The following is a 13,690-nucleotide window of genomic DNA, read 5'->3' as shown; positions in this document are numbered from 1 at the left end:
GGTTCAAAGGGCTAGTTTTAGATAAGTCAAATGTAGCCATGTAGCGCCAAGCAACACTGGCAACACTGAATCCTACGTAGATTTGTGATTGGCTCATACATAGACACGTGACTCAGTAAAATAGGGAAGTAGCGGATTTGGTGATTCGGTGGTTGTTGATGAGGTTGATGTCTTAGCCAGAAAAAATTTAGGGCTAAGCTTGAGGTCAGCGTTTGTGGTGTGCTCCGAGAGCGGTACCTTTCGGACGCCGTGGTCTGATGCTCTATTACTCTACCAGGTAAGAAATACGAACGGTTTAGATGCCCGTGTTTTGCCGGTTTACGTTTCCATTGTTTTCTTATATAGAAAAATCTCGTTGCAGTCGGCGTTCGATCGACTGCTGCTGGAGGTTTTTCGTTCTGTCTGTGCACTTTTCTGCCTTGCACTTAAACAAAATCACCCTTCTAGCAATAAATTGTTGTATTCTGCTTGGTGCGGGTGTGATCATGAATATGGATATGTATGGGCGCTTGCCTCGTCTTTCTTTATTAGGAACGATTTCGCCGCGCTCGCTCGTGAGTCAGTATCCGCGTGAGCTCGTCGGGTACTCCACACGTGCCAAATAACGCTCGAAATGATCTGCAGAAACGTCATCAGCCGCTGCTGTCACGAGCTAGCTGCCGTGCAGTCTCGTGCATCTTAATGAGCGCCATTTGTCCCTGTCGCCTGTCGTGTGAGTAGCCTTTTCCACGATCGTAGTCATCGGTGTTCTTGAGCTAATTACTGTGGTCCAGCAGGCCAAGCTTGGTTGACCTGCAGGGCCAGCGTAGTTACAAGCGTTGACAGCAGCGCAGGAGCTTTGAAATCGGTCGCATTTCATAGTCCACCGTGTCGCATCGCGTAACTGCACGGATCACTTGCTTCTAACATCGCTCCCGCCGAAAGCAGCATCCTTAAGACTGTGCGTGTATGTATGCGTGCGGTTTGTGTTATCTGACGCTCGAAATCGGTTTTGCTTGTACGTACACCTCGTTTTTGTTTTAGGACCGTCTCCGTGTATTTTAGTCGTTTTATTTTGCTTCCTTCTAAAGCGAGAAAAGCGGCACATTTTCTGCGGCAGCTTTGCCGTGGGCGCACGAAACGGAGGCTTCTCTTCCTTTTCTCGTCCTTTTTATATTCTGCGGAATGCGGAGCTTATTCTCAGAGCGGATGTGGTCTCGGGAAGCGGTGGCACAGAAAGATGTGTCTGCCAACCTACGAATGGGCCCGACATGTATAGTTTACGTGGGTAGGATGCGCGCTTCTTAGCGGAGGTTTTGTTGTGGGTCTGCCTGTTTATTTTATTTGGCCTCTGTGTTTGACATATAGGTGGTGGTGTGTTTCTGGCACGGCGCGGCACAGCGGTCAATATTCCGATACTCGAAGCAACTGTTTATAAACCGCTAACGCGTTGTTGAGGCGCTTGTTTCGTGTGGCGAGCGACATTTGTTTGTGGAAGCCGCGCCTGGGCACACTTCACGCGATCTGAGCATCCGGTGCGATTCCGCCGTTACTCATAAGCGCAAACCGTTCTATTGTCGGAGGATAGCTTACGATTTCCTCCCTTCTGCTTCACTCGGTGTGAGTGAAATGCAATATGACGGCACCAGGCACTCGGAGCCCCCGATTTGCCGCTTTTTTTACATGTCGAAAATCGTTATGTCTGATAACGCTTGGGTGCCTACTCTTTGATCTAACATTTTGCGCCTGCTTTTGGGTGTTTCATAGGTGTTGCCCCGTGAGGCTTGTTGCGGGCATTGGAAAGATGGTGAGACGTAGTCCTGTATCTGGCTGCTGCTTTCGTAACGCAAATACCGAGTGGCCAAATAATGCGCTGGTTGTCGTGGAATGCAGTTGTAGTAGCTTGAATGCTTGTGCTGCAAATTCATGCAAGCATGACAATTTTGCGACATCATGACTTGCATGCATCCATTCCTTCGTATGTGATCGTGTATTAGTGTTGGAATTTTGTATAGAAACGGAAACTTCAATCAAAATTTTTTTTGTGACAGGTGTCCATGTTTTATGAATGCATATTTAGGTCAATACATGTTTTATTATATTTACATTTTCGCGGAAAATTAGGTGTTAATTAGACTGCCATCGGTGTGTTGAATTGTCTGTGTACATTTTTTGTCTTCATGCAAATTATGTTTGCCACCAAACCTGGTTATTTGCCTAGTTTGTGTTTTCTGAAAAAAAAAATGTCTGTCACATTTAGTTCACACATTTTCAGGATGACATGCCCGGGCCATCTGTGTGTTTGTTATTGTTCTCAGTCTTAAGTGAGGCAAAAACAAATGATGACAGTTGAACTCGAGTGTGCAGTTGTGTGAACAGCTAAAGTGGGTGGAATGTAGTGTTCACTAGAGTAACACCACATCCCACACATTCCATTCTGTTGAATTACATTAATGTGTTATCATTAGATGTTTGTCTGCATTTTAATTATGGTACAAGTGAAGTAGATGCCAATGTCTATGCAAAGATGCTTATGCCTTATTCCAGTAGGCCCCTTTTCAATAGGTAGCTGTAGTGCTTTCTGATGTTGTACAGTTCACCAAATTCACTCTGTTTGATTTGCAGAGGTGACAATAAATGCCTCTACTTTAAGATCTGCCCAAGGCTACTCGTGGACTTGGTGGTGAGTAATGATCCAAAAAACTGTAATCATCCATGACACTGGCTTGTTTCTTCTAGTTCAGCTTTTATGGGGGAATCATCTCTGAGTTTTTGGTGAATAATGAAAAACTTTTTTCTCAGGCACAGTCATGAAGTTGTTATCTTTTTTTTGCAGAAACGGAATGTTAATTCATTTTCTTATTTTAAATACTTTAAAGGCACGTAGTTTCTCCGAGTGGCTATTTAAAAAAAACAAAGACAATTATTTTTCAAGTATAGACGGTTTCAGTGTTTCTAAACAAATTGGCTCGTGCCACACGACCTACTCCAGCAGACATCCGGTGCGCCACTCTGGTAATGCTTTTTTTAGTGGTCCCTGCAGTGTTTTCATGGTGTGTTTGAGCTGGCTGCTCTATTATTTGTGGCATACTCCTTGGGATGTATTTGATGCAACGTCTAGCGGCTGCATAAAGGGGCTCGCGTAGTGCACAGCAAATACAGGCATGACCACCGCTGCAGGCAACATGGCTCGCGTGGCCGGCGGGCGCCGGGCAAAATATTTGTCGTGGCGTTCTGATGAGCACAGCCTCCTGCTCTGTGTTACCTCTGGCAGTGGTCGCGCCTGCAGGTGACGCTTGTCAGTGAGCTTAATTGGGCCAGTTGGTTCTGCATGTCGATGTGGTTGCGCTTTGAAGATGCAGACAGGGAATTCACAGCGCACACCTGTCTTTTCCCTGTCTGCGTTTTAAAAGCGCACCCACATCGTCGACATGCAGAAAAAGAGTTGCCTGATTCATAGTGAAGTTGTTCAATTCAGCTTTTCGACTAGAACAGAAAACCTTCCTCCTGTCAAACCCCGAACATATTTGTGGTTTCGTCTAAGCACACAACCTCGGGATAAAACGCCTATATTTGCACCTGTGTCACACCGGGCACTCTTTGTAGAGATAAGTGACGTTCCGAATCGCTTGCGATTCGAAGTGTTCGTGTAACAGAGAAATTATAAAATGTACTGCTTATGTCATGACCTCAACTGTGACTGGATCGTGCAAACCATTATGGTTTACTCAGGAGTAAGATATTCATGAATCAAACTTTCAAGTTGAACCCACCTAAACCATGTTCACACCAAAAGATGAATGAGCTAGAATTTGGCGATATTCATTAGGGGCAGAAAGACAGGTGATGAGTGATTTGCGTGCACAGATGAGTGCCCACTCGCCGGCGTCTCTTTTAAAGATCAATTGCCATGACAGTGAAACGTGGACTTCGCGACGTACACAGTGCGGCGATTCATGTAGAGCACGGTTACTATGTGTCTCATGTTGTTTCAAACAGTATGCGTCATTAATATCGCTCAAACTATACGAGAAACACCTTTGCGATGCATTTTCAGTGTTAGTTTTTACGTTTTGTTAGAGCCATTTCAGACATCAGTACTTGTATCTGCCACGGGTGGGAGATAACAGCGACCGATGTGGTCCCGATAACCGGGACCTTTGACTAGTCTGAAGTTCGAGTATTGCCTCTGTGCCATCAGTGAGCGCTGAGGTGATACGCAGTGCACACGAATGCCTTCTTCTCACCTCCTTTTATGCAGGGGACAGAACAAACCTACGTGCTCTTAACGGGAATCCAGTTTTCTCGCGTGATCAAAACGGAATGTTTTGTCTAGCATATAAAATTGGTTAGACTTGCAGACTGCATGCTGGCTTCACGAAGCTGTTCCCGAGTTGCTAGCGCTTCATCAGAATAATTTTATCAGCATAAAACATCGGAGCACAAGCAGCCGCGGCCAATAACAGAGGCTAAAACCATGCAAGAACAAACTAAATCGGAAGTTTCCTGGGGTTGTTTTTCGGTGAACGCACAATGTTGCCAGAGACCCGAAGGCTCGGGCGAAACAGTCTATAAAGTGATAGTTGTCACACGATTGTGGTCTTGAATGAATGAAGTGGAATAATCATTCTAGTCTCGTGTGTAGAAACATTAAAAAATAAAAAAGGTAATTTATTTGGCAGGATTGCATACCAAATTTATATCTGTGGTCAGATTACATTTTTGGTCAGATAAAACATAGAGCAGCAGCGTAATCAGTTCCCTAAAGTCATAGCAATCAGCTATGTGGAAATATCATAGGGGAGTGCATTTGCTGCGCATTGAACAGACTGGTAGGTTCAGGGTATTTTTAATAGGTTATGCTGTCATGGCAGGCTTAGTTCATTTAAAGTGAGCTGTGAAATTTCGAATTCCTACAGGGGCAAAGGTTAGCATTCCTTGACTACGAGTGTCCTAGTTTTGAGCAATTAGTCTTTTTTATATATGGTAAAAAAATTACTTGTTATCGGGAAATATCATTTGCATTAGACAAGACATAACATGAATTTTCCATGACGCCCTTCACCCCTTATTCACTAAAACCCTAGTTAGGCCCCTTGTATTTAAATGCTAATTTATACATGCACACTCTGATAGGTGCAAATTCCAGTTAATTAGCTACGGAAATTCCACTCTGTTATATTGTAGTTGATGCGTAGCATGCCGTAATGCTCACATTGTGATGTTAGGTGAGTCCTGTAATGTGAGTTAGTATCGCAAATCATTGGTTGGATCTGGCTTTACACATCTTGGCATTCCATCACAAAGATGACGTACAGGCTTCTGTGGCCCCGCAGGGGCGCCTGCGCAGGTAGGCGTTTGGTGTGTAGCGACACCACGGACCCGAGCTAACGGGGGAGTTTTGACTCCCTCCCACGTCTAGCCGTGCGTGGCTTTGCCGTGTCCGGGGAAAAGGGGATCCTGGGGGTTGAGCTGACGCTGGGTGATTTGACCTTTAAGGCCCCCCGGCAGAGGCAACACACCCCTTTGGCCCTGGCTTCACGTAGACGGCACCCCCGGATTGACCCGCCTGGGGGGGATCGGCAGTCGCCTTTTCCTGTCTCCCCCTCACATCTTCGTCTTTTCTCTTACTTTAAATCTTTCCTGTCCTCTCCTCTCTTCCGTTGACTTCCGTGTTTCCTGGCGGCAAGGGTTAACCCTGTGTGGCTATCCTATTTTGGATACACCATATTCGGTTACAGTGGTGGTGTACAGCTGGCATATGCAGGTCGTGTGCTTACAGACCCTGCAGCGTCCCCTTGTAGGACTCCATGGTGGGTGGCTGGCGCCGCTCCTTCCCCCCACTCCCTGATCGCCCCGTGAAAAGAGGGCGCACCGATAAAGTATTCCAGTTTTTTGGTCGCCAGAGAGTATCCTTTCCCCGATTCCACGTTATCCACGCTGACACACCCGGCAAACCAGTGCGAACAATTTCACCTTTTCTTGTTTCAAAGACTTTGACAGAAATCTTTGGCCCAGGATATAAAGCTTCGAGAATGGCAAGTGGTGACCTCCTGTTGGAGCTCCGCGACCAGAAACAATATGAAAAATTGCCTAACCTAGTGAAATTTGGAGATATTAATGAACACCACCCGTGGCGTTGTCTCAGATGATGACCTGTTAGGGCTGACGGAGGCTGAACTGCTGGAGGGTTTCAGCGAACAGAATGTGATAAATGTGAAACGAATTAGCATGAGGCGTGATGGCAAAGAAGTCCAGACTAAACACCTGATACTTACCTTCAATTCAAGTGTACTGCCCGACTCCGTTGAGGCTGGGTATATCAAGCTTCGAGTGAGGCCATATATACCAAACCCCCTCCGATGTTTCAAATGCCAGCGGTTCGGCCACAGTTCACAGAACTGCCGAGGCCGCCTAACTTGCGCGAAATGCAGTGCTGAAGAGCACACATCAGATGCCTGTGAAAACTCTCTTCACTGTGCAAACTGTAATGGGGAACATGCCGCATACTCGCGGTCATGCCCGTGCTGGAAAAAGGAAATTGTCACAATTAAGGTAAAACAAAACATTTCATTTAAGGAGGCACGAAGGCAGGTGTCCTGCCTACCAGAAACTAGCTTTGCCGAAGTGGCGCGTCAGGGGGCAGCGCCACGACGGCCCCTGGCGCCTGTCTGGCACACGCGTAGTGAGCCAGCGGTGACGCCATTCGCCCCCTCGGCGGTTGCAGCCAGTGCTGCTCCGTCATCCAAGAAAGACCCACCAACCTCCGGGCTGGGGGCCGCGAAAGTCTCGTCTTTTGAGGCAAGGCCCTCAAAACAAATGCAGCGCTCGCAAGAGCGCCTGTCCAGCGCCTCGCAAGAGGCGATGGACACAACACCGAGCGTGAGGGCGCAGCCAGCGGATCGGCGCGACTCCGTCGACCGATCCAAAAAAGAAAAATCTCGCGTCATAGCCCCTGGAAAGGGTCCGTGAGCTAACTTTCCATCCTTGAGCACCCAGCACAAAACACATCTAAAATGGATACACAGATCTTAGAGTGGAATGTGAGAGGACTTCTCCATAACCTCGATGATATTAGAGAACTTCTTAATAAACATACTCCAAAGGTGCTGTGTGTTCAGGAAACACATCTTAAGTCCACACAAACTTTCTAAAGCATTATGCCATCTTCCGCAAAGACCGTGACGACGCTGCCGCTTCGTCGGGCGGTGTCGCTATAATAGTTGATAAAGGTGTTGCCTGTAAGCAATTAAACCTACAAACTTCTCTTGAGGCAGTTGCTGTTCGAGCAGTGCTGTTCGGGAAGCTACTAACAATTACCTCTATTTTCATTCCCCCGTGCTATCAACTTTCAAAGACACAATTTCAAAGCTTCATTGATGAACTTCCTCCGCTATATATAGTCGTTGGTGATATAAATGCACATAATCCCCTATGGGGCGACTCCCGTTTAGATGCGCGAGGACGCCTAATAGAACACTTTCTGTTTTCGTCAGGTGCATGTCTACTAAACAAAAAAGAACCAACGTATTATAGCACTACACATAACACATACTCTTCTATAGACCTGAGTATTGTCTCGAGTGCTATAATTCCATATCTGGAGTGGTTCGTTCTCAAGAACCCTTTTGGGAGTGACCACTTCCCGATTATGTTAAAGTTAACAAAAGAAGATACATGCTCGCCTGACTTTCCTCGCTGGAACACCAAATCAGCCAACTGGGAACTGTTTCGAGAAATTACATTTTTAGACGGAGATGAGATTGCTGATTTTAATATAGACGATGCTGTAGCATACCTAACAGGTTTTATTATTGACGCTGCAGTGAAATGTATCAAGCAAACCAACGGAATGACCAATAAACGTCGCATCTCATGGTGGAACGACGATTGTCGGAAAGCGCGCAATAGACAAAATAAAGCTTGGAGACTGCTCCGAAATTACCCAACGGCTGAAAACCTCAACATTTTCAAACAGGTTAAGTCCCAAGCCAGAAGAACGCGTCGCCTTGCAAAGAAAGAAAGCTGGAATAGGTACATCTCCGGTGTAAATTCTTACACCAACGAAACGAAGGTTTGGAATAGGGTAAAGAAGTTAATGGGTCGGGAGTCACACCCCCTACCTTTGGTAAGTAGCCAAGGGGAGAGCTTGGAGGAGCAGGCGGACTGCCTAGGCGAACACTTTGAATACGTCTCGAGTGCATCACACTACACAGAAACGTTCTTAAGATTCAAAGAACGTGAAGAGCGGCAACCCCTTAAATCTAAACGTCCCTCCAGGGAGGCTTACAACTGTCTATTTTCATTAGCTGAACTTAAGGCATCTCTTGCGTACTGCAACAACTCGGCGCCAGGTGGCGATCGTATAACGTACGAAATGATCAAGTATCTTCACCCAGAAGCACTAAAAACGCTCCTAACCCTCGTCAATACCATGTGGGAAGCTTGATATATTCCATTGTCATGGAAAGAAGCGATAGTCATCCCGGTACTTAAACAAGGCAAAGACCCGTCCTTGGCCGCCAGCTACAGGCCAATAGCGTTAACAAGCTGTTTGTGCAAACTTTATGAGAAAATGTTAAACCGGCGCCTAACCCACTTCCTAGAAAGTAACAGTATACTAGACCCCCTTCAGTGTGGTTTCAGAGAGGGGAGGTCGACAATAGACCACCTTGTTCGCATAGAGACATACATCAGAGATGCATTTATTCATAGGCAGTTTGTACTTTCGGTATTCTTAGACCTGGAGAAAGCGTACGATACCACATGGCGATTCGGGATTCTACGTGATCTTGCCGCCATAGGCATCCATGGGAACATGCTAAACACAATTAAAAGTTATCTGTCTAACCGAACCTCTCGGGTAAAAGTGGGAAATGCTCTCTCTAGATCATTTACCGAAGAGACTGGTGTTCCGCAAGGGGGCGTGCTTAGTTGCACACTCTTTCTTGTAAAAATGAACTCCCTGCAGTCAGTCATTCCAAGCGCGATGTTTTATTCTGTGTATGTTGATGATGTGCAGATGAGTTTCAAATCATGCAATATGTCTATCTGTGAACGACAAGTGCAGCTTGGAATGAATAAATTCTCTAAATGGGCGGATGAGAATAGTTTTAAAATAAACACCCAGAAAAGTACTTGTGTACTCTTCTCCAACAAACGAGGGGTCATGCCACTTCCAAATATTACGATCAAGAGAGACCAACTCTCTGTGAGCAGCGAGCATAAATTCCTAGGAACCACTTTAGATTCTAAGCTCACGTTTATTCCCCATATTAAGGGGAGACGCGGGTCGAAAAGTCGCGGTTTTCCGGAAAATTTTCGCTTTTTTTTTTTTTCGGCTGTATTGGCATCCTTGGACTATAATCTATTACTTCTGAAAATATCAAGCTGAAATTCGCACGAGAAATTATCAAAAAATGCTTCCAAGTGGCCAGCGGTGACGCGAGAAATGCGCGAAAGTCGAAAAACGGCGAAGTTCGCGTCGTCCTGTCGCGAAAACGACGCGTTGGCCTCCATTTGCAATCGTGCACGCATGCTGCGAAGGCCGTATCCTTCATAATCCACTAGTAGCCAGTCTCGTGCCTTCACGCAGAATAAACAAAAAACGAGAAAAACAAAGCGTACGTCACGCGTTTTGAATATCGCGGCACACAGCGCGAGGCCGCCATTGGACGGCGGTGCGCTCTACGCTCCTCCCCCTCCTATCTCTCCGGCAAAAGAGCGAAGCCTCGGACGTTGCGATCGAGTTTTTCTGCGTTTCTCTGCATTTTTGCGTCATGGCAAGCCCGAAGAAGTGCAGTTCAGATAATCGAAAGTTCAGAACTCGCCACAAGTATCGAGGGAAACGGCGTCGGATGCTTCGCAAAGCGACAGCGAACGACGATGTCGCCCCCGACCAACGCCCCGACGCTCCGACTTCGGATAGGCCTAACACCGTCACCGAACCCTGCGACAGTGGTTGTGAAATAGCCGCTGCCGTGGAATTCGTCAGTGCATCCCAAAGGAAGATTGGATTCTTCGAGAGTGAACGTAGACCGGTAGATGCTGCTACTGCGAACATGCTGCTTTGCGAAATCGATGCGCTGACGGCACTTGTGGCGGGTGCGCAATGCCCAACCTGCCGCGAACGGAAGCTCGGCGTGCGAGAGGCAGCTGGAAAGCGCAAAGGACTTCCGGCATTCCTCGAACTGTGCTGTCAAAATTCTGATTGCCCTGAATCTGCACTTTCGTTCACGCACACGTCGAGACGTACTGCTTCGGCCGGGGACCAAGGAACGAGCGCTCGTTTTGACAGCGGCAGCTCGCGTGACAGCTTTGCTGTAAACGTGAAGGCAGTTCTGGCAGCACGCGCTATAGGCGCAGGCCACGACCAACTTTAACGATTTTGTGCGATTCTCGGTCTTCCGAGCCCGATGCATCACAAGACATTCAACGGCATTTGCAAGAAGCTCCATGGTGCGGCGATGACGGCAGTGAGCAATAACTTGCACCAGGCACGAAACATCATGAAGGACGCAGTTGGCGGCAGAGATGTGCCAGTCATGTTTGATGGCACCTGGCAGAAAAGAGGTCATAAAAGCCACAATGGAGTGAGCACAGTCGTGTCCCTGGACACGGGGCTCTGCCTCGATTTTGAAGTTCTTTCGAACTACTGCCATGCTTGCAGTATACACAGGGACCCTGGGGAGGATGAAGAGATATGGCGAGCTTTTCATCTTCCAGTTTGCCAAAAAAACACTGACTGCTCATCCCATGCAATGGAACCTGCGGCAGCTGTCAATATATGGCAGAGGACCTTGTCTTATGAAACTCCACTGCGATTCACCAGCTTCCTAAGTGATGGTGACAGCAAGGCCTACACTGCAGTCTGCGAGGCAAATGTATACTGTGACACCCCCATTGACAAAGAAGAGTGCACGAACCACGTTGCAAAGCGCTTGGGAACTGCCCTACGGAAATTGGCAACGCCACTGCCACGAGGCGAAAAACTGAAAGATGCGACAATAATAAAACTACAAATTACAAGATCGCCATCACGAGCAACAAGGACAGTGTCCGAAATATGTACACTGCCATATGGGCATCGTATTTTCATTGCTGCTCCAGTGATGGTGCCAGTAGCCACAACTTTTGCCCCGCGGGACCAAATTCGTGGTGCAAGCACAAGCGTGCGGAAGCCCTGGGGGAGCCTGCACCACGCCACACCCCACTGTTGACGAAGGCTCAAGGATTGGCAATTATGCCTATCTACAAGCGCCTTACAGAGGAGAAACTCCTTATTCGGTGCCTTCATGGCAAGACACAGAATGCAGCCGAATCGCTGAACAGCAAGATATGGCTGCTATGTCCAAAAACAAAGTTCGCTTCCAGAACAACTGTGGAGACAGCCACCGCTCTTGCTGTACTCTGGTACAACAAAGGCCACAGGGGCTTTGAAGAAGTGCTCGAAGGCATTGGAATTCTCCCCTCACAAGATCTGGCCACACATGGTGACCACTGTGACGTCATGCGCATCAGGAAGATGAACCTGAAGCAAACTGCAGAAGCGAGGGCACACCGTCGCAACACAGCGAAGAGAGCTCGTGTTGAGGACACTGACCGCAAGAGCCGTGAAGGACCAAACTATGGTGCAGGGGACTTCTAGACACTTGCAGTGCATTCAAGGCAAGGTACTTTTCATTGTGCCCCAATTTGATGCAAAAAGAATGATTTCCTAATAAATGCCAACTTTGCGAACTTTCAAACTTGTTTTTCTCATTTTCATTTTTTCTGACAGTTTCACGTTTTCTGGGCAGCCTTTTAGAAACTTATATTCATTGTATAGTAACGAAACTTGGCACACATATTCTTCAACACATGCAGAATGCAAATATCTACTCTAAATTGCAATGCCGACCAGCATTAGTTGTGAAAATATTAGCTTATTGTTTCAAGGGAGATTGAAAATAATAAGTCATTCAATACATTTTTTTTTTCTTGGTTCCAATATTTCTGTGACATATCTATATAGATATTTGCACTTTTCAATCTACCAAGAGTCAAATAAGATCAGACACAGTGCTTTTACTGAAAGTTTAGTACATAAAAGAGTGCCCGCAAAAAATTTAACTTTTTGCTATTGTTTATGGCATAACTCAATAATTATAGCAGCTAGACAAAAAATGATTGCATATTTGAAATCTGCATGAAAAACTATACTAATAACAAACTTTTCAAGTCTCTATTACTAGAAATAAAAAAAAACTTTTTCGAGCAGCGTCTCCCCTTAAACATGTAAAAATAAAATGTCTGAAAGCGATGAACCTCCTAAAGCTCCTATCACGTACAACATGGGGTAGTGATCGGAAGTGTCTCTTGAACTTGTACAAAAGCCTTGTTTGGTCGCGCCTTGATTATGCCTCTATAATTTATCATTCCGCAACGCCAAGTGCTTTGAAAATCCTAAACCCTGTTCACCATCTGGGTATCCGACTGGCAACCGGTGCTTTCAGGACAAGTCCGATCCAGAGTCTCTATGTAGAGTCGAACCAGTGGTTACTTCACCTACAGCGATCCTATAGCAGTTTCACTTACTTTATAAAGGTACGCGCAAACATAAAGCATCCTTCTTATTCAGCTATAAACGATATGACCGCTGCAACCCTCTACCATAATCGACCCGCAGTGAGAAAGCCGTTCTCTTTGCGTGTGAGAAGCTTAAGTGAGGAAATGGGTGTTCCGCTGCTAGAACTTTGTCCTATGCCCACAACAAAACATTTAACGCCATGGCAGTGGCAGCTCATACATTGTGACACTTCCTTTGCCGAGATCACTAAACATGCACCAGAAGCACATATTAAAATGCATTTCCGACAACTTCAGTCCAACTACTCATGCGTAGAGTTTTATACTGACGCTTCTAAGTCGCATGCAGGGGTGGCCTATGCAGCCGTCGGACCATCCTTCTCGGAATCCGGTGTGCTGCACCCGGAAACAAGTATATTTACGGCTGAGGGATATGCACTATTGTCGGCTGTGAAGCATATACGGAAATCAAACATACAAAAATCTATTATATTCACAGACTCGTTAAGCGTCGTAAATGCATTAAGATCCCTTTTCAGATTCAGAAATCCGGTAATAATTGAGCTGTATTCCATTTTGTGTACAGCGTATATGTCCAACCAGCATGTTACTATTTGCTGGGTTCCTGGCCATAGAAGTATCGGGGGCAATGTGTTAGCTGACCAAATGGCCACCTCAATTATATTGCGCGCTATTAACCCCACCGCTACTGTCCCTGCAACAGATCTAAAACCCTTCCTACATAAGAAACTGCGAAACCACTGGCAACGCTTGTGGGACACAGAAATAAATAATAAGCTTCACTTGATTAAGCCGCGGTTGGGTTACTGGCCCTCCGCTACAAGAACACGGCGAACTGATGTCCTATTCTGTCGCCTCAGAATAGGACACACTTATGGTACTCATAGCTTTCTGCTGACTGGCAATGAACCTCCTACTTGTGGTAGATGTGGTGAGAGGCTAACCGTCCTCCACGTCCTCCTGGAGTGTCCTGAAGCTGAAAGTGAGAGAAAGAAATATTTTGCTTTAGCATACCGCTATAATCTTCCTCTACATCCGATTATGTTTCTCGGTGAAGAGCCGCTTTTTGATGCAAAATCAGTTTTAAGCTTTTTAAAGGATGTAGTATTGAATGTTTTTAGCC

General features: G+C 46.3%; 1 protein-coding gene across 7 annotated transcripts in view; it reads left to right on the top strand.

The window, feature by feature from the left end:
• Positions 1–120: 120 nt before the first annotated feature.
• Positions 121–13,690, top strand: part of Pkn (serine/threonine-protein kinase N) — a 186,581-nt gene continuing 173,011 nt past the window's right edge. For 3 of the 7 annotated variants that reach the window (XM_037428622.2, XM_075878263.1, XM_075878266.1), the window contains exons 1-2: positions 121–277; positions 2,605–2,662. The gene's annotated coding sequence lies outside the window, so the exon portion shown is untranslated. Of the gene's footprint in view, positions 278–416; positions 713–1,746; positions 1,787–2,604; positions 2,663–13,690 lie in introns of those variants that run through there. The other 4 variants (XM_075878265.1, XM_075878268.1, XM_075878264.1 and 1 more) reach the window with 3 other exon arrangements.

The sequence above is a fragment of the Rhipicephalus microplus genome, chromosome X (assembly GCF_043290135.1).
Source record: "Rhipicephalus microplus isolate Deutch F79 chromosome X, USDA_Rmic, whole genome shotgun sequence".
Classification (NCBI taxonomy): domain Eukaryota; kingdom Metazoa; phylum Arthropoda; class Arachnida; order Ixodida; family Ixodidae; genus Rhipicephalus; species Rhipicephalus microplus.
Note: the sequence above shows the minus strand (reverse complement) of the source record. Positions and strands in the feature narration are given on the sequence as shown.